The sequence below is a fragment of the Polypterus senegalus genome, chromosome 9 (genome assembly GCF_016835505.1).
Source record: "Polypterus senegalus isolate Bchr_013 chromosome 9, ASM1683550v1, whole genome shotgun sequence".
NCBI classification, from domain to species: domain Eukaryota; kingdom Metazoa; phylum Chordata; class Cladistia; order Polypteriformes; family Polypteridae; genus Polypterus; species Polypterus senegalus.
Genome location: NC_053162.1, coordinates 88,095,299 through 88,119,162, shown reverse-complemented (window position 1 = coordinate 88,119,162; position 23,864 = coordinate 88,095,299). Strand labels below are relative to the sequence as shown.

Here is a 23,864-nt window from a genome sequence, read left to right as displayed (position 1 = left end):
AAAAGCGGTGAGACACATACCACTCCGGGGTTAATTTGGGCCTCGTTATGGGCGGAGATAACCCGTCTCAAGCTGCCTCCACGCCGTGTAATCAGCCGGCAGAGAGAGAAGCGTCGCCCTGACTGGCGTGGCAACTCCCGGCGTCCGCGGGCTAACACGTCATCCACCAACGCGGCGGAGCGGGAGAAACCACGCCCATTGAGGTCGACGCTGACCCTCTCTCCGTGTTGCGGTTCCAATTTAAAAGCGCCGGCTTCTTTTAGAAGGGAGCAATGGAATGATGACTCCCTGAAGTTTGTAAAAAATGCAGTGGTCCTTGTCAATGGCCAGCGCACTAATCAGTCGATGCCACAGGGCCCCTACTTTGTGCTAGATAATGACCTCCTTTACCGTGTAGCAATGCATGACGGGCAGGAGGCGAGGCTGCTGCTAGTGCGCGTACCTTCCGGCGGCAGGTCTGCGAGCTAGCACACGCCCACCTCCTAGGTGGCCACCTGGGCACCGAAAAAACTCTGGAGCGGATCAAGCTCCGTTTCTACTGGCCAGGAATTAATGAGGAGGTTCGTCGCTTTTGCGCTTCCTGCCGGAGTGTCAACTGCGACAAATTCCTAGGAGGGACCGTGCTCCTCTGTTCCTATTCCACTGATTGGCGTTCCCTTCCACAGAATCGGGTCGACCTGGTGGGACCCTGGAGCCCTCAGCCCGAGGACACAAGTACATTTTAGTCCTCGTGGATTACGCTACACGATACCCCGAAGCTGTTCCGTTGCGCTCAGCTAACTCTAAAGCCATCGCACGGGAATTACTAGGGTATTGGCGTGGGGATCCCCAAAGAAGTCTTGACAGACCAGGGGACCCCTTCACCTCGGAAGCGTTCAAGGAGACTGCCAGATTACTGAAAATAAAGCATTTAAAGACCTCGGTGTATCATCCTCAAACCGACGGATTAGTAGAGAGGTTTAATCAAACTCTCAAGCAAATGCTGCGTAAGGTGGTCAGCGAGGATGGAAGGAACTGGGATCAGCTCCTCCCCCTCGTCCTTTTTGCCTATCGGGAAGTCCCACAAGCCTCCACGGGGTTCTCCCCTTTTGAACTACTGTCGGGGCCACAACCTCGGGGCATATTAGATATTTTGAAAGAAGGCTGGGAAGAAGAGGCTCTTCCCTCCACAAACATACTGGAGTATATCGCAGTTTCTGCGATAGATTTGGAAAGATTCGCCTGTCCTTAAAAGTCACATGGAGGAGGCTCAAGCAGCACAGGCCGGTACTACAACGCGGCACGTCTCTTGGGAGTTCCGCCCGGAGATCGGGTCATGGTCCTAGTGCCCACCTCCCACTCTAAATTGCTTGCCCACTGGCAGGGCCCCTATGAAGTTAAGGAGAGGAAGGGACTGGTCGACTATTTGGTGAGTCAACCCAATCGTCGGCCAAAGGAGCGGGTTTATCATGTGAACCTGCTGAAACCGTGGAAGGACAGGGACCCGATCCCTCCTCCGGCCAGCCCGCTCACTCTTCGCTCACACACACGACCTTAACCCGGCACGGACTTAAGTCCCAGACAGCGGCAGGAGCTGGAAACAGTTATCCGGACCGTTGGAGGTAGTCAGTGAGAACCCGGAAGGACCTCTCTGATTGAGCACAACATCGTGACAGAGCCGGGGTTGTTGTCCGAGAACGCCGTATCGTCTTCCCGAGGCAAAAGGCTGAAGTGGAGCTTGAGATCAAGCGCATGCTGGAGCTAGGTGTGATTGAGGAAAGTTATAGTCCCTGGTCCAGCCCCATTGTGCTCGTCGGTAAGCCTGGCGGAAGTTGGAGGTTCTGCAATGACTTCCGTCGGCAATCAAGTCTCCCAATTTGATGCTTATCCAATGCCACGCGTGGGCGACCTCCTCGAGAGGCTTGGACAGGCTCAATACCTGACCACACTTGACATGACGAAAGGGTACTGGCAGGTTCCTTTAACGGACTCCGAAGGTAAAACGCGTTTAGTACCCCTAGCGGACACTGGCAGTATCGTGTCCTTCCATTTGGGTTACGGGGCTCCAGCAACCTTTCAGCGTCTGGTGGACAAAGTGCTTCGCCTCATAACTCATACAGTGCTGCCTACCTGGATGGCGTGGTCATCTATTCCAGCACATGGAAGGAACACCTACAGCATGTCCAAGCGGTATTACGGACACTTGGTGAGGCGGGCTCGGATTAATCCCAGAAATGCTTCTTGGATTAAGCGAGGCCAAATATTTAGGCTACCTGGTGGGTGGGTACCGTAAGGCCACAGTGCTCCAAAATTGATGCCATTCTGAAATGGCCCGTCCATGAACCAAGCGGCAGGTCCAAGCCTTTCGGTTAGCGGGTACTACCGCCGGTTTGTACCCGGTTTTGGAGAGAGCGGCGCCTTGACTGATTTAACAAAGAAGAGGGCCCGAACATTGTGGTATGGACTGAAAAACAGGCTGCATTTGGTGACTTAAAGCAGGCCCTTACGCCCACACCTGTTTTGATGGCACCTAACTTTTCTTTGCCTTTCATCCTCCAGGCGGACGCCGGACACAGGCCTGGGCGCCGTGCTGAGCCAAAGCGTCGATGGTGTGGAGCACCCCATCATGTTCCTGAGCGGAAACTGTTGGACCGGGAGACCAGGTATGCTGCGGTGGAGAGGGAGGCTCTGGCGATTAAATGGCGATTACTCAGCTGAGGTACTACCTGTTGGGCGGAATTCACCCTTGTCACGGACCATGCACCCTACAGTGGATGGCCCTCCACAAGGAGTCGAATCCGCGGGTCACCCGGTGGTTTCTTGACCTGCAGCCGTACAAGTTTTGCTCGTTCATCGTCGGGGCTCTCCACGCCAACGCTGATGCCTTTCTCGGGTTCACGACCTCTCGGTTAGGGTCGCCCGACCCGTCGGGTCTGGGCTAAGGGGGGGGCCTTGTCACACACGTGCGCATGGGAGGCAGCTAAAGGGCTTGAGTGAAGGCAGTTCGAGGCATGCGGGGTGTGGCAGAGTGCACTGACTCTTTTCTCCTTGCCTGTAGACCATCCCGGGGATTTCACCTGGATCTCCTGACATCACTTCGGGACTGAGCCAATGGAACTCGGCCACACCAGCTCCAGTCCCTCTGATGTCACCTCCGACTCTGAGCCAATGGTGGAAGACCACGTGCCAGATCCATCGACCTCACTTCCTGTCTCCCCTTTAAAACCTGACCCCTTTCCTTTGTTTCCTCAGTCTTGTTTTGGACTCGGTTGTATGCACTTCAGTGCTCTGTATTTCTACAAGAAAAACGACTTTGCAGCCAGGATACCACAATATACGGGTGGCTGCCCCAACTCTTTATCTGTCCATGTCTCGTTCTTGTGACAATATATATATATATATATATATATATATATACACACACACACACACACACACACACACACACACACACACACACACACATATATATATATATATATACATACATACACACACATATATATACATACATATCTACATATATACACACACAGCTATTTCGTATCAGTGCAATACGCTGTTTGTTAAAACGGATGACACCGCTCTTACGTGCAAGTCTGCGTGGATATTATGAACTATCGTATTTGTTCAAGTTCTATTTAAATTTTAAATAGAAGGAATTTTTATTTAGTCGACAGAAATATCTTTGGTAGGAATGGTAAAACAGACAGGAATATTATTCCTGAATAAATCAACTCAAACCTTAAACAACTTATAATATTTTGCTCTCCATAAAAATATATCCTGTCTAAATTATACAAGTTAGAAATAAAGTAAACATTAAAAGAACAAACATTCAAATTTCTTTACTCTTATGTAATTTTATATTTTATAAAAATAAACTTAGATTTTAAATATCCCAAAAGATTTTGCTCTCCATAAAAATATATCCTGTCAAAATTATACAAATTCAAATATGAACATGCTGCATAACAAAACCTGGAAATATAAATAAAATGTGTTCCTTTCAGCAATAACAAATCAAATCATTCAGTTGTCTTTGCTCATATGTCATTTTAGAGCTGGACGCCTGGCATCTTTTTTGGCAACAGGTTCGTTTCTGTTTGGTGTGAGGTTCTGTGTTGTGGAGATTCTCAGGATGGATTGCAGGTGCTCATCAGTGAGGCGACTCCTGTGTGCTGTTTTGTTAGTCTTTATCACTGAGAAGAGCTTCTCACACAGATATGTGCTACCAAACATGCACAAGGTTCGAGCCGCATGTAGACGGACTTTTTTTGTTCTTCAAAGTCACCAAAGCGCCGTGCAAACTCAGTGCGCTCAGTTTATCAGCAAAGTGCGTATTTGGGAACACCGTAGTGACGACTTGGTTTAACATTACTTGGCAATAGGGAAAGTGGGGCAAATGGTTGTGTCTCCCATAAAAGCAGCCTCAATTGAAATCACTTTGTGATTGTGCACGGGTAAAAACGTCCGCTGAAGTGTCAGATTCTTATTTAATTCTTCTGCTTTCTGTATCTTCTGCATTGCATTCAGGTCTTTCAGGTTACCCTGATGTTTTGTTTTATAGTGCCGTCTTAGATTAAATTCTGTAATTACAGCCACATTAGCTCCACAAATGAGACACACGGGTTCAGTAAACATATACTCAGCCTCCCATCGGTTTTAAAGGCTCTATTTTCAGAATCAACTTTTCTCTTCAGCATCGTGTGAGCTAGCTTCGCAATAACTTGCAGCATCATAAGCTAGACTTGATTAACGCGTAAATGTTGGCAAGGCAGCTGAAGCGCTGCATTATGGGATCTGTAGTTTATTGTGTTACCAGCGCTTCATATACCGGGCTTTAATAACAATAATACAGTATATAAAATGATCTCGCGGGCCAGATATAATTACACGCCGGGCCCTTGAGTTTGACACATATGGACTAAATAGAACTTGAAAAGATATATTTTTTCAAATGTGATCGCGCAATTCAGATAGAGTTGGCGCACTACAGCCTGCATGCCTCAATAAGTCATCCTCCCTCGCCTTACTTTTTACCGTTCATCTAATGAATACACTGAGTATGGCTTTACCAAAACAATCACTGATGGCGAATAAAGTATCCATTATTCGAGTATGTAGATCGGGTTATATATATATACATATATATATATACCAGCGTATCGCAGCGAGAAGTAGTGTGTTAAAAAGCTAGAAAAGAAAAGGGAACATTTTAAAAATAACGTAACATGACTGTCAATATACAGTATTTGTTTTGTGAGTGTTACTGAGTGTTGCTGTCATCAAGGATTTGATTATCATTATTTCTTTCAATCAGGTTCGTATTTGTAGGATGTGTTGTGTTCAAGTTACATTCCGTGTTTGTCAATCGTTGTAAAGATGACAGGTTTCATTCATCGATTCGTTTCTTACTGCATCAATAAACAGCTCGTCTTCTTCTTTATCTGAGACCTGACACACTGCATGCACGGGTTTTTTTTACACTGTCTTCCTTTAGCGGGACATTGACTTTTTCCAACGTGTGCTTTGTTTCCGCAGTAGCTGGATTTATGAATATGCTTGTATGTATCAGGCGCTTCATATTTTTGCTGCCTTTTCAATTGTGTAATTCGGTTTTGTTCAGCTCTTTGGAACTGTTGCTTTTATCTGTGCACTGCGTCAGTTCACGTGAGCCGCTCGGTGTACATGCATCGAAGGTTCCCAGCTGTGCTGGTGCCATCTCGTGCTATGTCCATGGCTGTATTTAATGTTACCTTAGTCCTGGCACTTAAAACTTTCTCTCGCAGTTTCGCTGAGTTTGTGTCAAACACCACCCTGACCATCTCATCTTCCTCTCCATAAGCACAGTCCTTCACCCGTGAATATTTACCCGTGGCAGTTTGCTATTGGATTGCTGCTGACGGACGGCCTTATATGGGCAGGCACTAAATTACAAACGCCAGCGGCAGCCTGTCTATGAACTTAATTTAAAGTGTAGGTTTACATCGTGCTTTGTTTCAAGTAGCAGAACTCATGAATATGGTTGTATATGTCACTCGCTTCGCTTCTTATTGTTTCGCTGCCTTCTCAATTATATAATGCATGTTTTCTTCAGCGCTTTTTTGAGGTCTTCCTGGTTTTCTATGTACTGCGTGATTACGTGGGAGGTGTGATGATGTCACACGAAACTCCGCCCCCACGGTGTTGAAGCTCATCTCCATTACAGTAAATGGAGAAAAACTGCTTCCAGTTATGACCATTACGCGTAGAATTTCGAAATTTCAGCCTTCCACCCACACGGGAAGTTGGAGAATTAGTGATGAGTCAGTGAGTGAGTGAGTGAGTGAGTGAGTGAGGGCTTTGCCTTTTATTAGTATAGATATCTATCTATATATATCTATATATCTATATATATCTTTTTGCTTTTACCTTTTCATCAATATCACATTTAATTTTGATTCCGTGTTTGGAATTACATAGTGACAACAAAATGTATAACTGCCCGTGAGTGAATATCATTTCTCTCCACAAGAAATGTGTCTGACATAACCACGTAATACTTTTCCAAATCTCTTTACATAAGCTTTTGTCTCGTGGGGCTTCTGGTCCCAAGCGTGGTTACATCGCTTGGCACGAGGGCTCGTCTCGTGGGATACGAAAGTGTCTCTGAGACAATCATATCTCATCTCCATTCAAGATTTTTTTTTTTTTTATAAAAGAGAGATATAGATATATAGATATAAACAAAACTGTATGCGAATTTTGGATAGTGACAGACGTGTTGTTTCTCTCAGGTAGTATTTGCTTCAATTATAATTGTCATACTGTGACGTTTAGTTTTTTTAAATAACTCAATTACAAACATGCACAGAGAAATACCTGCATGTTACACAGGTTAGTCAGTGTTCATATTTTTTTTTGACCTGAAGAATGACAAGTCCAGCTTATAGACAAATGCACTAAGGGATATTCTGTCATAGACTAAAATGGTAACATCTAATAATTACATTGGAAATACCTTAACATTGACCAACATTCTTTTTACAGTTTTATAAGTGGCATGTATTAAGTTGGGATTCTGCATAGCTCAAAATGTATGCACAAAAATATGAGGTGGGGGAAAAAAGTAAAGCAATCATGCCTAAGCCAACAAGTAGGCCTAGGCAATATATTTAATTTTCAATTCAATATTCAATAAAAATCAATATGCAAAAGCCAATATTGTGACATGCAGTATTTTTCTTTGATTTTACACAATATTTTCTGAACATTAAATAAAATATGTAAAATCTCCAGTGCTCACTCTAAGTGTGTCTAAATGAACACCACTACTGTTGCCTGATGATGATGATGAGTGTGAGAAAAAAGTGGAGCAAAGACCAGAAGACAAGGGGTTTGGAACAGGCAATGTTAGCTCTGTTGTTTGTAGATAGCTTAGTTTTACCTAGGATGACAGTTCAAGCTGCATAACATCCGAATATAAAATATGTTACTACATATAAAGAGGCAAACTAGGCACATGTGGCACCTGCAATATGCTATTCTTCCACCCTGGCAAAATGGGTCCCCACTAAGCAAAGCTCCATAGAATGTTAACCGTTCTGTTGCATATTGTATGAGCAGACAAGCAGCAGGTGGAAGGAGATAACAGTTGCAGTAATTTATTGTATTGCAAAGTACACTTTTGCCCTAAAAATGCTTTTCTTTTTTCAGTTATCAGATAACTACACTAGACACTAATTCACATTTAGTCAGAAGCAAAATGTCTAAGAAGCAGAAACTTTCACCAAGCAATTTTACCTCTTTTCCATTACGTACTAAAATGAAAGAAGTGAGAAAACAGCAGCCGTCGTAGCTATTTTTTTGTGCATGTGTAAATTATTCAGTGTTTGTATACAGTCCCTGACAAAAGTCTTGTCGCTTCTCTATTTTGTAGAAACTCGTGCTATTAACCTGACTTTTAATTAATCAACTGGTGTTAGAAATAGCTCATATGAAAAGCTAAAGCCCTCCCAAATGATGTTTAATGCACTGAAATAAATTAGTTGCACTGAAAAAAGATTTATCATTTAATCAAGACAGAAAGGTCAAATTTGGGAAAGACAAAAGTTTTGTCGCCTATACAGAAAATGAACAACATTACTGCAAATCCAAAAATAAGTCAGCAAATTAAGTGGTGGTGCTGCGAGATCCAAATTTAATATCTTGTATGACTTCCATGAGCTTGAAGGACAGCATCCATGCGGTTTGGCAAGGATTCATGCAATTTATTGATGAAGTCATCAGGAATAGCAAAGAAAACAGTCTTGCATGCTTCCCAGAGTTCATCAATATTCTTTGGTTTCGTCTTCCATGTTTCCTCTTTCATCCTACCCCACATATGCTCAATGATGTTCATGTCTGGTGACTGGGCTGGCCAATCCTGGAGCATCTTGATCTTCTTCGCTTTAAGGATCTTTGATGTGGAGATGTAAGTATGCGATGGAGCACCATCCTGCTGCAGAATTTGGCCTTTTTTATGGTTGGGAATATAAGAGGTAGCTAAGATTTCTTGGTATTTTAGACTATTGATGTTGCCTTCCACCCTGCAGATCCCTCAGATACCCCCATACTGGATGTAACCCCAGACCATTATTTTGCCTCCACCAAACTTCACTGTTTTCTGGGTAAATCTCGGCTCCATGCGGGTTCATAGTAGGTCTACTGCAATATTAGCGGTGACTATGGTGTAATTCAACAGAAGATTCATCTGAAAAATCCACCTTCTGCCACTGTTCCAGCGTCCATCCTTTTAGCCGGCTGTGGGCCTTGGCTAATGCCACACGGTTTTTCAATTGTCTTTTGTTTAGTGCTGGCTTATGGGCACTGATTCAACCATGGAGGCCATTTCGTGACAGAATCCGACAAACTGTTCTGGTTGACACAGGGACTTCAGGTGACCAGGTCTCGTGGAGCTCTGCTGCAGTGGAAAATGGGCTGGCCTTGGATTTTCGAGCTAACAAACCAGGGCTGTGGAGTCGGTAGATAAATGCTCCGACTCCGACTCCTCGGTTTCTAAATCTTCCGACTCCGAGACTCCGTCTCCTCTGTATGTATATACTATGCTAATGTATTTTCTACATCCATTGAAGGAAAGGAAGGCAACATACATGTCATTTCACAACAGAACTACTGGCTACGAAGCCAACACTCTACTATAATGCCAGATTAAAGACAAACACAATGAAAACAAGGTTTTGTTTATTTTTTTTTTTTTTAAAACAAGTGTCTGGATAGTAATAGCAGGCATACAAATCAGGAACAGGAAATGTATTGGTTCAAAAATACAAACCACATTCTTTGGTAGTTTTAACTTTTAAAACAAAAAAAGCTTAACTATATGAACTAAAAACAATATCTGGAAAACCTATATTAAACTTGGAATACAGTTATAGTTAAAGGAAAGGAAATAAATATGGCAGCCTCCATATTCCTCTGACCTCGGGTTCTCTTTAAAGTGTCTCTAGTCCTGCAAAAAACATTTACCTAATTATCAGCGAGAGTTAAGGCCCCCAAATACGCAGCGATCCGTGGCCGATTTTGCCACCGACCGATGTGCGTGTACAATCGCGGCAATTGATTGGAGGCCGCAGATTGCGGGTGTCCACATGGACGGGCAGATCCAGCTTCCCGAAAATCTCAACCACCGCTTCCATCCAAGGTAATGTGATGCCTCTGTCTGCTGCAGTGGCTGTCTCCTCTGTCAGCCAGCCGGAAGTTTAGTGCATTGTGTCACTCACCGACCAGCTGATCAGCAGAACGAGCCTCTGCTGGAGACAGGTAGGGAGTTCTGTGTTCTCGGCTCCTTCGGCCCCCTTCACTAGCGCATAGGGAAGGGGAGCCGGCGAGCTGAGAACACACCAGATGATTTTCAGGCGTTTGACGCGTGATGACTCATTGAGCGGCGAAAAATCGGCAGTGCATCTGTAAATGTATGGGGGCTTTAGGCTTGGTTCACAGTTCCCTGTAACAGTGGAACACGACACAATGGAAAGCGGTGCCGCACCTTACCTGTTCATTACATCCCATATAGTGATGCATACAGTCAATGAAAAGCATGCTTCATGGATACTTGACATGTTCGTTTTGTGGTAACATTATACACTGCATGCATTGGGCTTTATTCTTACAGCAGAGAAGTAATTCATTATGATTGTTTGTGAATTGGGACATTTTTAACTTACTTTTTTAATTTAAATTTAGTAGGAGTCGGAGTCGGTTAACTTTTTGCCGACTCCGACTCCAAATACTAAAATATGCGACTCCGACTCCTCGACTTCGACTCCACAGCCCTGCAACAAACGGTCCTCTCGAGCAGTTGTCTTGCGGGGTCTTCCTGACCTGGGCTTGTCAAAAAGTCTCCAGTCTCTTCAAATCTTTTTTATCCTCTGAACTTGACGCTGAGACACATTGAAGGTGTTTGCCACATCAGCAGTGGATTTGGTCTTCAGCCTCTTGATAATCAACACTTTAGTCTCAGGGTGAATCTTGGGAATGTTTGCAGAGGTCTAGTTGCAGTTGATGTGAAGGTCTAGTGTACTGGGGTTCTTTTTATACACACCTGAGACCTAATTGATCCATTATTAGTCACAGGTGAAGCTCATATGACAAGGCGACAACACTTATGTCTTGCCAAAAATTGACTCAATGGGCTTTACCAAGCTGTGAATATTAGAATACTTTTTGTCAGTTTTGTTTTGCACTGAAACATTATTACAAAAACTGATGGGATTAAAATGACCCATTTCTTGTAACAAAATCTTGATTAGAAATATATTTTAGCGCCACTTCAGGTCAATTTGTACACAAGCGACAAGACTTTTGTCAGGGACTGTATATGGTAAATTGCATTACTGACCATTTTATTTTACTTCCAAGTTTGCATTTTTAACAGGTCAATTGATCTTTCTAATTACAATAACGTATATAAAGGTATAGTGCATTTGTTTTATAAATGCATTGTCCTAGTGATCTTTGAATAGGTTAAGATTATTGGAGGAAGAAAAATATATAACCAATTTAGTTTAGAGCCAGAGGTTACTAATAGAATACTAAAAAACTAATGGAATAAAAATATGTGTGAGCTTACAATGCCAAATTTTAATAAGGAGATGTTAATGCACTGTTCAGGAGTGAAAATGAAAGTAAAGCTTCACTTTGAAGTTTAAACTGTTCCATTTCTACTGAAATATCAGAGGTCTCCCTTAGAATTTCAAAAGCACCTTATAGATTCTTCCATGGCCCTGAACATGTAAAGTACCTATCTGTGTCATAGAGAAACAAAGATTCAGGAAGCTGTTAAGAATACTGGATGCAAAACATGAGTCATCTGGCAGCAACTATGACACTTATTATGCTGGTAATTATTATAAAATAAATACCTGCATGCATCATACAGACTGTTACAGGCAAGAAAAATCATGCCTATACTAAAACATAATTTGGAACCATTTCAAATTATATAAACTACTAGCAAAATACCCGCGCTTCGCAGCGGAGAAGTAGTAATGAAAAAGAAAAGGAAAAGAAACATTTTAATAATAACGTAACATGATTGACAATGTAATTGTGTTGTCATTGTCATGACTGTTGCTGGCATATATATATATATATATATATATATATATATATATATATATTATATATATATATATATATATATATATATATATATATATATATATATATATATATACACATACACACACAAACATACAGTGGTGTGAAAAACTATTTGCCCCCTTCCTGATTTCGTATTCTTTTGCATGTTTGTCACACAAAATGTTTCTGATCATCAAACACATTTAACCATTAGTCAAATATAACACAAGTAAACACAAAATGCAGTTTTTAAATGATTGTTTTTATTATTTAGAGAGAAAAAAATCCAAACCTTCCTCTTCCTTTCACCTTACTGTGTGAAGAAGTAATTGCCCCCTTGTTAAAAAATAACCTAACTGTGGTGTATCACATCTGAGTTCAATCCCCCAGGCCTGATTACTGCCACACCTGTTTCAATCAAGAAATCACTTAAATAGGAGCTGCCTGACACAGAGAAGTAGACCAAAAGCACCTCAAAAGCTAGACATCATGCCAAGATCCAAAGAAATTCAGGAACAAATGAGAACAGAAGTAATTGAGATCTATCAGTCTGGTAAAGGTTATAAAGCCATTTCTAAAGCTTTGGGACTCCAGCGAACCACAGTGAGAGCCATTATCCACAAATGGCAAAAACATGGAACAGTGGTGAACCTTCCCAGGAATGGCCGGCCGACCAAAATTACCCCAAAGCGCAGAGGCGACTCATCCGAGAGGTCACAAAGACCCCAGGACAACGTCTAAAGAACTGTAGGCCTCACTTGCCTCAATTAAGGTCAGTGTTCACGACTCCACCATAAGAAAGAGACTGGGCAAAAACGGCCTGCATGGCAGATTTCCAAGACGCAAAACCACTGTTAAGCAAAAGAACATTAGGGCTCGTCTCAATTTTGCTAAGAAACATCTCAATGATTGCCAAGACTTTTGGGAAAATACCTTGTGGACTGATGAGACAAAAGTTGAACTTTTTGGAAGGTAAATGTCCCGTTACATCTGGCGTAAAAGGAACACAGCATTTCAGAAAAGAACATCATACCAACAGTAAAATATGGTGGTGGTAGTGTGATGGTCTGGGGTTGTTTTGCTGCTTGAGGACCTGGAAGGCTTGCTGTGATAGATGGAACCATGAATTCAACTGTCTACCAAAAAATCCTGAAGGAGAATGTCCGGCCATCTGTTCGTCAACTCAAGCTGAAGCGATCTTGGGTGCTGCAACAGGACAATGACCCAAAACACACCAGCAAATCCACCTCTGAATGGCTGAAGAAAAACAAAATGAAGACTTTGGAGTGGCCTAGTCAAAGTCCTGACCTGAATCCAATTGAGATGCTATGGCATGACCTTAAAAGGCGGTTCATGCTAGAAAACCCTCAAATAAAGCTGAATTACAACAATTCTGCAAAGATGAGTGGGCCAAAATTCCTCCAGAGCGCTGTAAAAGACTCATTGCAACTTATTGCAAATGCTTGATTGCAGTTATTGCTGCTAAGGGTGGCCCAACCAGTTATTAGGTTCAGGGGGCAATTACTTTTTCACACAGGGCCATGTAGGTTTGGATTTTTTTTTCTCCCTAAATAATAAAAAAACATCATTTAAAAACTGCATTTTGTGTTCACTTGTGTTATATTTGACTAATGGTTAAATGTGTTTGATGATCAGAAACATTTTGTGTGACAAACATGCAAAAGAATAAGAAATCAGGAAGGGGGCAAATAGTTTTTCACACCACTGTATACACACACACACATACATATATATATACAAACCGGATTCCAAAAAAGTTGGGACACTAAACAAATTGTGAATAAAAACTGAATGCAATGATGTGGAGATGGCAAATGTCAATATTTTATTTGTAATAGAACGTAGATGACAGATCAAATGTTTAATCCGAGTAAATGTATCATTTTAAAGGAAAAATATGTTGAATCAAAATTTCACGGTGTCAACAAATCCCAAAAAAGTTGGGACAAGTAGCAATAAGAGGCTGGAAAAGTAAATTTGAGCATAACGAAGAGCTGGAAGACCAATAAACACTAATTAGGTCAATTGGCAACATGATTGGGTATAAAAGAGCTTCTCAGAGTGGCAGTGTCTCTCAGAAGCCAAGATGGGTAGAGGATCACCAATTCCCACAATGTTGTGCAGAAAGATAGTGGAGCAATATCAGAAAGGTGTTACCCAGCGAAAAATTGCAAAGACTTTGCATCTATCATCATCAACTGTGCATAACATCATCCGAAGATTCAGAGAATCTGGAACAATCTCTGTGCGTAAGGGTCAAGGCCGTAAAACCATACTGGATGCCCGTGATCTCCGGGCCCTTAAACGACACTGCACCACAAACAGGAATGCTACTGTAAAGGAAATCACAGAATAGGCTCAGGAATACTTCCAGAAACCATTGTCAGTGAACACAATCCACCGTGCCACCCGCCATTGCCAGCTGAAACTCTACAGTGCAAAGAAGAAGCCATTTCTAAGCAAGATCCACAAGCTCAGGGATTGTCACTGGGCCAGGGATCATTTAAAATGGAGTGTGGCAAAATGGAAGACTGTTCTGTGGTCAGACGAGTCACAATTCGAAGTTCTTTTTGGAAATCTGGGACACCATGTCATCCGGACCAAAGAGGACAAGGACAACCCTAGTTGTTATCAACGCTCAGTTCAGAAGCCTGCATCTCTGATGGTATGGGGTTGCATGAGTGCGTGTGGCATGGGCAGCTTGCATGTCTGGAAAGGCATCATCAATGCAGAAAAATATATTCATGTTCTAGAACAACATATGCTCCCATCCAGACGTCATCTCTTTCATGGAAGACCCTGCATTTTTCAACAAGATAATGCCAGACCACATTCTGCATCAATCACAACATCATGGCTGCGTAGGAGAAGGATCCGGGTACTGAAAAGGCCAGTCTGCAGTCCAGATCTTTCACCTATAGAGAACATTTGGCGCATCATAAAGAGGAAGGTGCGACAAAGAAGGCCCAAGACGATTGAACAGATAGAGGCCTGTATTAGACAAGAATGGGAGAGCATTCCTATTTCTAAACTTGAGAAACTGGTCTCCTCGGTCCCCAGATGTCTGTTGAGTGTTGTAAGAAGAAGGGGAGATGCCACACAGTGGTGAAAATGGCCTTGTCCCAACTTTTTTGGGATTTGTTGACACCATGAAATTCTGAATCAACATATTTTTCCCTTAAAATGATACATTTTCTCAGTTTAAACTTTTGTTCCGTGATTTATGTTGTATTCTGAATAAAATATTAGTTTCAGTTTTTATTCACGATTTGTATAGTGTCCCAACTTTTTTGGAATCCGGTTTGTATGTATGTATATGTATACACATATACATACATATATACATATACATACCTACATATATACTGTATATACACATATATATCTACATATATATATTAGGGTGGGACTCGATTAAAAAATGTAATTATTTAGAGTCTGTGTAATAATAAATCTTGATTAATCGTATGTAATCACACATGAAAATGTGTCCCAAATTGCAATTTTTTTTTTTTTTAATTTAAAAGGGTTTTAGTGGGCGACAGAATCAAATAATAGACATGGACAGGAATATTGTAAACTCAAGCTCTTTAATTTCTGAAAAAAAAAAAAAAGCTTTTAAACTGAATTTCAATTCAATTCAAAACAGAAACAAAAATATCATCCCTGGCTAAAATTGGGCAGACTTAAAAATAAAGTGGTATTTTAAGTACTTTAAGTACATTTTCAGAATGGTATTGTCTTTAAATAATAATATGTGAATTTCCCTTGGGATTAATAAAGTATCTATCTATCTAACAAAAATTTCAACATAAAGTGCAGTTTTTCTTCTTAAAAAAATTAGGCAGAAACATAAAAGGTAATTTGACCAGCTTCACCTTTAAACTCTGAGTAACCTTAGCCAAAATTATTTTGTACATTAGGCTAAAACAGTGTGATCATTGAACATTTTGTAATTAGATGTAATTAAAATTACTAACGGTCACGTAAGTCCAATGATCCCCAGTAAGAGCCAAAGCCTGCTTTCTGTAATGCATCTAATTTTGCTTGCTTTTCAGTGTGCACAAAACCATGCTTTTATCAAGGCTTCCGTCGGGTAGTCTTTTGAAATGAAATTTTCCTCCGATCAGTCGTAGGAACGCGCTTTATTCCGACTCTAACATTTTTGTAGCTTTGATGTGTGCATCAATGTAATCGATGTACCAGGAAATCATGCATTGACAAAAGTTCCCCTTTGCTTGGAATTGAAAGTGTGATTAAATGGGTTATTTTTTTTAACGCATTATGGAGTACATGCATCGAAGCTTCTCAGCTGTGCTTGTGCTAAGAAAAGGAAACATTTTAAAAATAACGTAACATGATTGTGAATGTAATAGTTTTGTGACCATTATGAGTGTTGCTGTCATCAAGGATTTGATTATAATTTCTTTCAATCAGGTTCGTATTTGGACAGTTTGCACAAAACCACGCTTTTATCAAGGCTTCCGTCGGGTAGTCTTTTGAAATGAAATTTGCCTCTGATCAGTCTTAGGAACGCGCTTTATTCCGACTCTAACATTTTTGTAGCTCTGATGTGTGCATCCATGTAATCAATGAACCAGGAAATCATGCACTGACAAAAGTTCCCCTTTGCTTGGAATGCAAAGTGTGATTAAATGCTTTATTTTTTTTAACACGTTATGGAGTACATATGCAAGGGTAAAATGAATCGGGAAGCGCTGATATATATGTATTTGTGTGTATATATATGTATGTATATATATATTGAAATAGTTTTACTGTGAAATAATGCAAAGAGTATGCGACATGTGTTTCGCCCTAATTTTGGGGTCTTCAGGCATACATACTCAGTGCACCCCTCTCGGGAATCGAACCTCGGTCGTCGGCGCTAGAGGCGAAGCCTCTTCCATTGCGCCACGGCATGTGGTTTGTCAATTTGAGATTATGTACATCGGGGTATATATATATATATATATATATATATATATATATATATATATATATATATATATATATATATATATATATATATATATATATTTATATATTGAGGAGGATGGCCGGCTGTTTATCCTGGCCAATACCCCCAAGCCGCCAGGTGGAGCCCTTCTTGCAGCATGGAGGTCCCCAGAAGACCAGCAAGGCATCACGGACAATGGAGTTTTTATGCACCACCCTGCTGGATGCCATGGGGGCCACGAGAGGGAGCTGCAGGGAGGACCGAAGAGTTCTTCGTGCCCTATGACCCGGAAGTTCGTCATAGGAAGAGCAACGAGCTTCCGGGGTGAGAAAAGGACTATTTACCCTGACCCGGAAGGAATAAGGACTTGTGGACTGTTGGGCAGGACCACCTCCGGGTCAGGGAGTATAAAAGGATCATGGGAACTCCCAGACAATGAGCTGAGTTGGGAGGCAGGGTGGCTAAGCGTCTGGGAGTGGAGGATTGGTTTATTGGTTATTTGTGATTATTATTGGAGAAGTGTGGAGAGGAGCGTGCTTTGTGCACATAATTATTATAATAAATAATTATTTGGACTTTTATCTGGTGTCTGACGTGTGGTCTGAGGGTACAAGGGTGCGAGAAAAACCCTAATCTGTCACAATATATATATACCCACACTTCGCAGCGGAGAAGTAGTGTGTTAAAGAAGTTATGAAAAAGAAAAGGGAACATTTTAAAAATAACTTAACATGATTGTCAATATACAGTAATTGTTTTGTGAGTGTTATGAGTGTTGCTGTCATCAAGGATTTGATTATCATTATTTCTTTCAATCAGGTTCGTATTTGTAGGGTGTGTTGTGTTCAAGTTACATTCCGTGTTTCTCAATTGTTGTAAAGATAACAGGTTTCATTCATCGATTCGTTTCTTACTGCATCAATAAACAGCTCGTCTTCCTCTTTATCTGAGGCGCGACACACTGCATGCACAGGTTTTTTTTTACACTGTCTTCCTTTAGTGGGACATTGACTTTTTCCACCGTGTGCTTTGTTTCCGCAGTAGTTGCACTTATGAATATGCTTGTATGTGTCAGACGCTTCATATTTTTTTGCTGCCTTCTCAATTGTGTAATTCGGTTTTTGTTCAGCACTCTTTGGAACTGTAGTTTTTTGTCTGTGCACTGCGTCAGTTCACGTGAGCCACTCGGTGTACATGCATCGAAGGTTCCCAGCTGTGCTGGTGCCATCTCGTGCAATGTCCACAGCTGTATTTAATGTTAGCTAAGACCCGGCACTTAAAAGTTTCTCTCGCAGTTTCGCCAAGTTTGTGCCAAACACCACCCTGACCACCTCATCTTCGTCTGCATAAGCACAGTCCTTCACCCGTGAATATTTAGCGGCAGTGTTTCTATTGGATTGCCGCTGACAGACGGCCTTATATGGGCAGGCACTAAATTATGTGGGAGGGGTAATTCCGCCTCCCACGCCATCGAGCAGCGTCTATTATAGTATATGGACGAAAAAATAGGTTCCAGTTATGACCATTACGTGTAGAATTTCGAAATGAAACCTGCCCAACTTTTGTAAGTAGGCTGTAAGATATGAGCCTGCCAAATCTCAGCCTTCTACCTACACGGGAAGTTGGAGAATTAGTGATGAGTCAGTGAGTTAGTGAGTGAGTGAGTGAGTGAGGGCTTTGCCTTTTATTAGTATAGATAAAAAAATACACATGCTGTATAATATGCACATGAACATGTATTATAATCTATAATTACCATGGTAATAAAGAGCTTTTTCTTTTTTAAAACAGTCTAACAGAGAAAGAGAGAAAAAGAGTGTTTGTAATATTTACTGACTGTTAAACTCAGATGCCAGCAGGGCAGGCAAGGTGTTGAATGCAATACATATAAAGGAACTCAAAAAATAAAAAATAAGCAGTTATAAAACAAAATAGTTGGAAAAACATGTTACTAGAGCTGGTTCCTTGGAGGCACAGCAATTCATGAAACTGATACATTATGAAAAAAGAAAAAAATACATATCAGGTTTTGGACTCTGTATAGCATTACTATTAAATGTCTTAAGTATACAAATAATTTTGCCTCCTAACCATATATGTGTCTATCTTGACTATTTCTCACTAGAAACCTTTAAATGAACTGTAAAATAAGTCAACAATTGCCTTTTAATAGCTTTTCTAAGTTATACTTACAACCAACATTCACTTTTATGACTTAAATCAGCCTAAATTTGGTTTTATAATTTATACATGATTGGTAAATTTTTATTACTTGACAGGAAAATGACAGTAATCTCTACTACTGGATTAATCTAAAGATTATCATGTGAAAACAAGTAAGAATAACTATTCAGTTCTCTATCTTCTTTCATTACCAGTACTAATGCAAGGGAGTAATGCACCATTAAGAAGACAGCTAATCCATTTCAGGATTCAGTTATACAGGAGCAATTCAAAAGATGCCAATATACCTAACAGCATATTTTTAACTTTCAGAGGAAACTGAAATTCTGACAAGAAACCCAAAGACAACACAGAAATAACAAAAATATGAATGCTAATCGACGCTGAGCACGATAAAACAAACTTAAACTAATACAATTCTACTATTACAAATCCCAATTTGTAAATATAGATAAAAAGAAATTAAAGTTAGATATCCTTTATATATTTTTCCAGTGAATTTACATTCTAGGTGCACAATTTCCCTGCATAGTCTCACATCTAAGCTAGAAATATTCAACGTGACTACATTACAATATTTCTTCCTATTAAATTATTTCTCTACCAGGAAGGCACTTAATGATTCTTGTGTTTGAAAAATGGGTACAGGCTCCTTTAAAATGAGTTAAAAGCCTGCACAGGGACTAACCAATCTAGAATTACATTTCAGAGAAGAGGACATATTGATTTTACAGCACAAAAAAAGGTAACACAAATGGATAAGATGACTGCTGCATTGTTTTTACAATTATTTTTAAAATGCTCAGAAAACCATTATATAAGATTTTGTTTTTCAATTTTAGTATCAACAAAGCAACCAGGAGTTTGGAATTAAATAAACAGTAATTTATCTGAAATTGCTTGTGCCTTTAACAATATACATGCAGTATGCCAAATACAACAAATGGTGTTCTTTATTCATTATAATGTAAAGCAACCTACCTTTACGAAATCAAAGTTTTATTGACATTGTGTCTTTTTTTCTGGCATGAGTGCTGACAAGGTGTGGAGATCTGCATTCACAACCAACTATCTAAAAAGCAAAGGAAGAAATCATTAAAAGATAAAAGCACACCAATATCTAATCTATCCCTAGAGAAAGAGACACAATAAATACTAAGATTACTGCTAATCTGGCATCTCTTCTCTCCGCCATCCATACCAGGTATATTCAAAAAGACTACATGTGAATAATATAGCACAGATGACAGCGTAATTTCTTCTTAGTGTTACTACTTATAAGCTACCGATGCTAAAATAAATTTACACATCTACTAAATACAAACACATATATCAGCCACATAACAGAAAAAAAATTCAACATTAAAAGGTAGTGTTCACACAAAGGCATTAAATGTTAACATTAAAAGTACTTTTGATTTTTACGGTTAACTAATATCTTGTTAGGGCAGCACGGTGTCGGAATGGTATTGCTGCTGCCTCGCATTAAGGAGACCTGCGTGGAGTTTGCATGTTCTACCCGTGTCTGTGCGGGTTTCCTCTTGGTGCTCCGGTTTCCTCCCACAGTCCAAAGACATGCAGGTTAGGTGCACTGGTGGTCGTAAATTGTCCCTTGTGTGCGTGCTTGGTGTGTGGGTGTGTGTGCCCTGCGGTGGGCTGGCACCCTGCCCAGGATTTGTTCCTGTCTTGTGCCCTGTGTTGGCTGGGCTTGGTTCCAGCAGACCCCCATGACCCTGTGTTCGGATATAGCGTGTTGGAAAATTACTGTCTGACTAATATCTTGTTATTACTTTAATTAAACCCATAAATACAGTGGTTCAAAAATTGTCAAAGCAACATTATTTTAAACACTTTATGAGGTATATGTATAACTCACTATAGATTAATGCTTTTTCTTTGAATACTTTTGTTGCAATATTGGTTTTGAAGTTTGTTTTTTTTTCTTTGTCCTTTCTTTTTTCCTTATTTAGCTCTAATTGGTTCTGTTCTCTGGGATAAAAAAACCTTACACAGTTTTACTTCCCAAGAATATACTTTTAAAAATCAGAACATGGCATATTCTAATTGTTCAGTTTGTGTATCACTTTAGCTGTACATGAAGAGTAATGTTTTGTTGTATTATACTAAATAGTTTCAATATATACTATGCCTAAGACTTATGTCTGTAACATTTTTTGTTTGCAGCACTCATTGACTATAATGTACAGGAAAGCAGCTTACTAAATACAAATAGTAGATATCCGAGACTTTCAGTAATAGTAAATGAGTAAATATGTGGATGTTGCATTATTCATAGTTCTACTTTACCTGTAGAAAGGAAAAAAAAAAAAAAAAAGTAAATTGGAAGTTAAATCAATACGCAGTCGGAGTTAACCCTTGAGTCTTAAATCCTAGTAATGCAAAATCTCTGGGGAGCATAAAATGATGCTCTCAACTAGATTTTGCTTGAATTTGGAGGCATGATGTGAATTTTGATATCTCAATCCTATCAATCCTACTGAAAACTACTGAATATTTATTGCTATTGGATTCCTTAGAAATATGTACCTGTGCTCCACATAGCATTCACAGCATTTTACTGCATGGGACTAGCAACAAATACTTTCATTTTGCAAAACAGTGACAATAAAATAAACTGAAAATAACAAGAACCCAAATACAGTTTCTGGGTATAAAAAAAAAATGTTACTTGGTTTTAGTTGTCTAATAGATGACTTTAGAAGCTATATTTGGCAGAGCATTAAACTCTAACATGTATTAGACACAAATGCTATGGGAAATGGTGGGGCCATGTTTACATGGGATTTGTTAATTTGTATTATACAATGAAATAATTTTTAATTATTCATTAAGAGGATTTCACAAGCACCATACCAGTTTAGGTCACAGTAATATATCCATATAGCAACATGTTCTAGCATTGATTATAGTCACTAGAGGCCAAAGCATTTTGTAATTACATATAAAACTGTACTCCTTCAGAAGAGGTAACTATCAAAACAGATGAGGTGCTGTGGCCTTATAGCACCTCTATCAGCTTTTGAGACATAAAAAAGTGTGCAGTGTAAAAGAAGCACTACAACTTGTCCCGGAGTTAGGACTGAGAGATGTGGCTTAAAAAAAAAACTCAATTATTTTATATTTAAGGATAACTATTTTTACATTACTATTTACTCAAATATTTTAAACATACCAAAAAAACACAAAATGAAAAGGCTGTCCTCATTTTGCAAACTGAAAATACAACTGCATCCTTCCTAGAAATACAAAAACGTATATATTCTCATTGTCAATGAGAAAACTTAACTGACAAAGAAGGCAGCTAGAGAGGACTCTCGAAATACTACTGCTTTCTGGCAAATGGGAAAAGAAAATCACAAGAAACAAGATTTGCAAGTGAGTCAATGCAAAAAAAAAATTTAAAGGGGTTTCTTATTTCTAAATTATGAAAACATTAATAAATATAACACATGTAAACTGATGTGTTTGAAGTAGGGATGTGTTTATTTTCTTCTAGAAGTTAAAACATTTTTGTAGCCAGTTACACATTTAATGCAGCAAGACAGGGGTCTGCAATTATTTTTATCTGTGCTGTTCATTCAGGAGCAACTCTCTTTAGCACCATAGCTCTTTTGCTCTCTTGATTTTTAAACCCTCACCACAAGCTCTGCTGTCATAGCACATTACTTTATTACCTTCAATTTACATTTACTATATAATTTAAGGTACTATAACTTATCAATGCTCAGTTGCATAAACAGTGGCACTACTCCTTTATATGCTCATATACTTCCAGATGTGCTTCACAGCATGCATTCAGTAATGTCAGGGCTCATTTGCAGCCCAACAAAAGACGTCTCACTGAAAAGCATGGTGACATGTTGGCATTTCTTTCAAAATAATTTGTAAGTTACAAAGACACCGTAGTTTATTTACACAAAAAAATGCAACATGTACTGTTTGCATTTATGCAAGGCCTGTAAGTGTGTTAGCGGTCTGTTTGTAGGTTACTTTTCTGAACAATTGTTTACAAAAGACCACATCTATGTTCATTTTACTTGAATGTTTGTTCAATGTTTTTATGAAAACTATGCTGGATGATCGGGATGGACTGGTGTCCCATCTGGGATGGACACTGTTCCCCTAACTGGTTGGGAGGCCAACATAATGGGTAGTCAGAGGCAAGGTGCTTCCTGTCTCAGCCAGAAGGTGGGCATGCTGTGCCAAAATGGATGGAGTGGCATCCTGACAGGGATCGACAGAAGACCCTTGTCTAGTCAGTAGGCCACAGTGGTGGATGGACTTGGGGGAAATAGTCTTCCAAGACTGTATGCACCCCCAGTGAACTTGGTGGCAGAATTCCTGGGAAACCCTGCTAGGGATCACTGGTACCACCCATCAGGGAAAACTGCAGGGAATGACTATCCCTGCTTTGTGGGGCTTCTGCCTGACCCAGAAGTGCTTTCTCCATGAAGAGATTTGACACTGGAAGTACTTCCGGGTCCTGCATAAAAGAAGCTGCCTCACATTCATTTGGAGAGTCAGAATCAGGAAGAAGATGACACATCTTGCTTGGAGGAGAGTGGAGGAGAATAAAAAGACAAGGATTGGTAAGTGTGGTTGTACTATTTGAAGGAAGAAAGGAAGGAGGAAGAAACCTATATAAAGTATTTTCGTTGATAAAAAGGTTGTTTTTACACACAAGACTGTAGTTGCTGTAATTGTGTTTGAGATTTGGGGGATTGCCTCCTAATGGCCACTATGCTGTTTACAAAAGGTTGCAATTTTTGTTCAATTAACATTTAATGACATTTGTAACATTTCATTGTAATACCTCAGTAACTGTTTTTTTTTACATTGATAAAAACTGCTAATCATATTTAAACTTACTTTTTTATTATTTCCATGAACTTTAATATTACTTTTTACAAAAGATTACACTACTTTAAGTATTTGTATTTCATGGCTAAAATTTCTATTTGTTTTCATCAATGTTATGATTTTACAGAATTGTAATTTATTTTAAAAATGTTTATTTACTGAGAGACATTACATATGGTATTGGGTATCGAATTTCAATACCTTTTTAATATCA

The 23,864-nt window shown here is 39.9% G+C and overlaps 1 protein-coding gene across 1 annotated transcript in view; it reads right to left on the bottom strand.

Annotated features, from left to right (window-relative positions):
- zdhhc7 (zinc finger DHHC-type palmitoyltransferase 7) overlaps window positions 1–23,864 on the bottom strand; it is a 107,834-nt gene that overhangs the window by 77,652 nt on the left and 6,318 nt on the right. The window contains exon 2 of the mRNA XM_039763412.1: window positions 19,751–19,841. The gene's annotated coding sequence lies outside the window, so the exon portion shown is untranslated. The remainder of the gene's footprint in view (window positions 1–19,750; window positions 19,842–23,864) is intronic.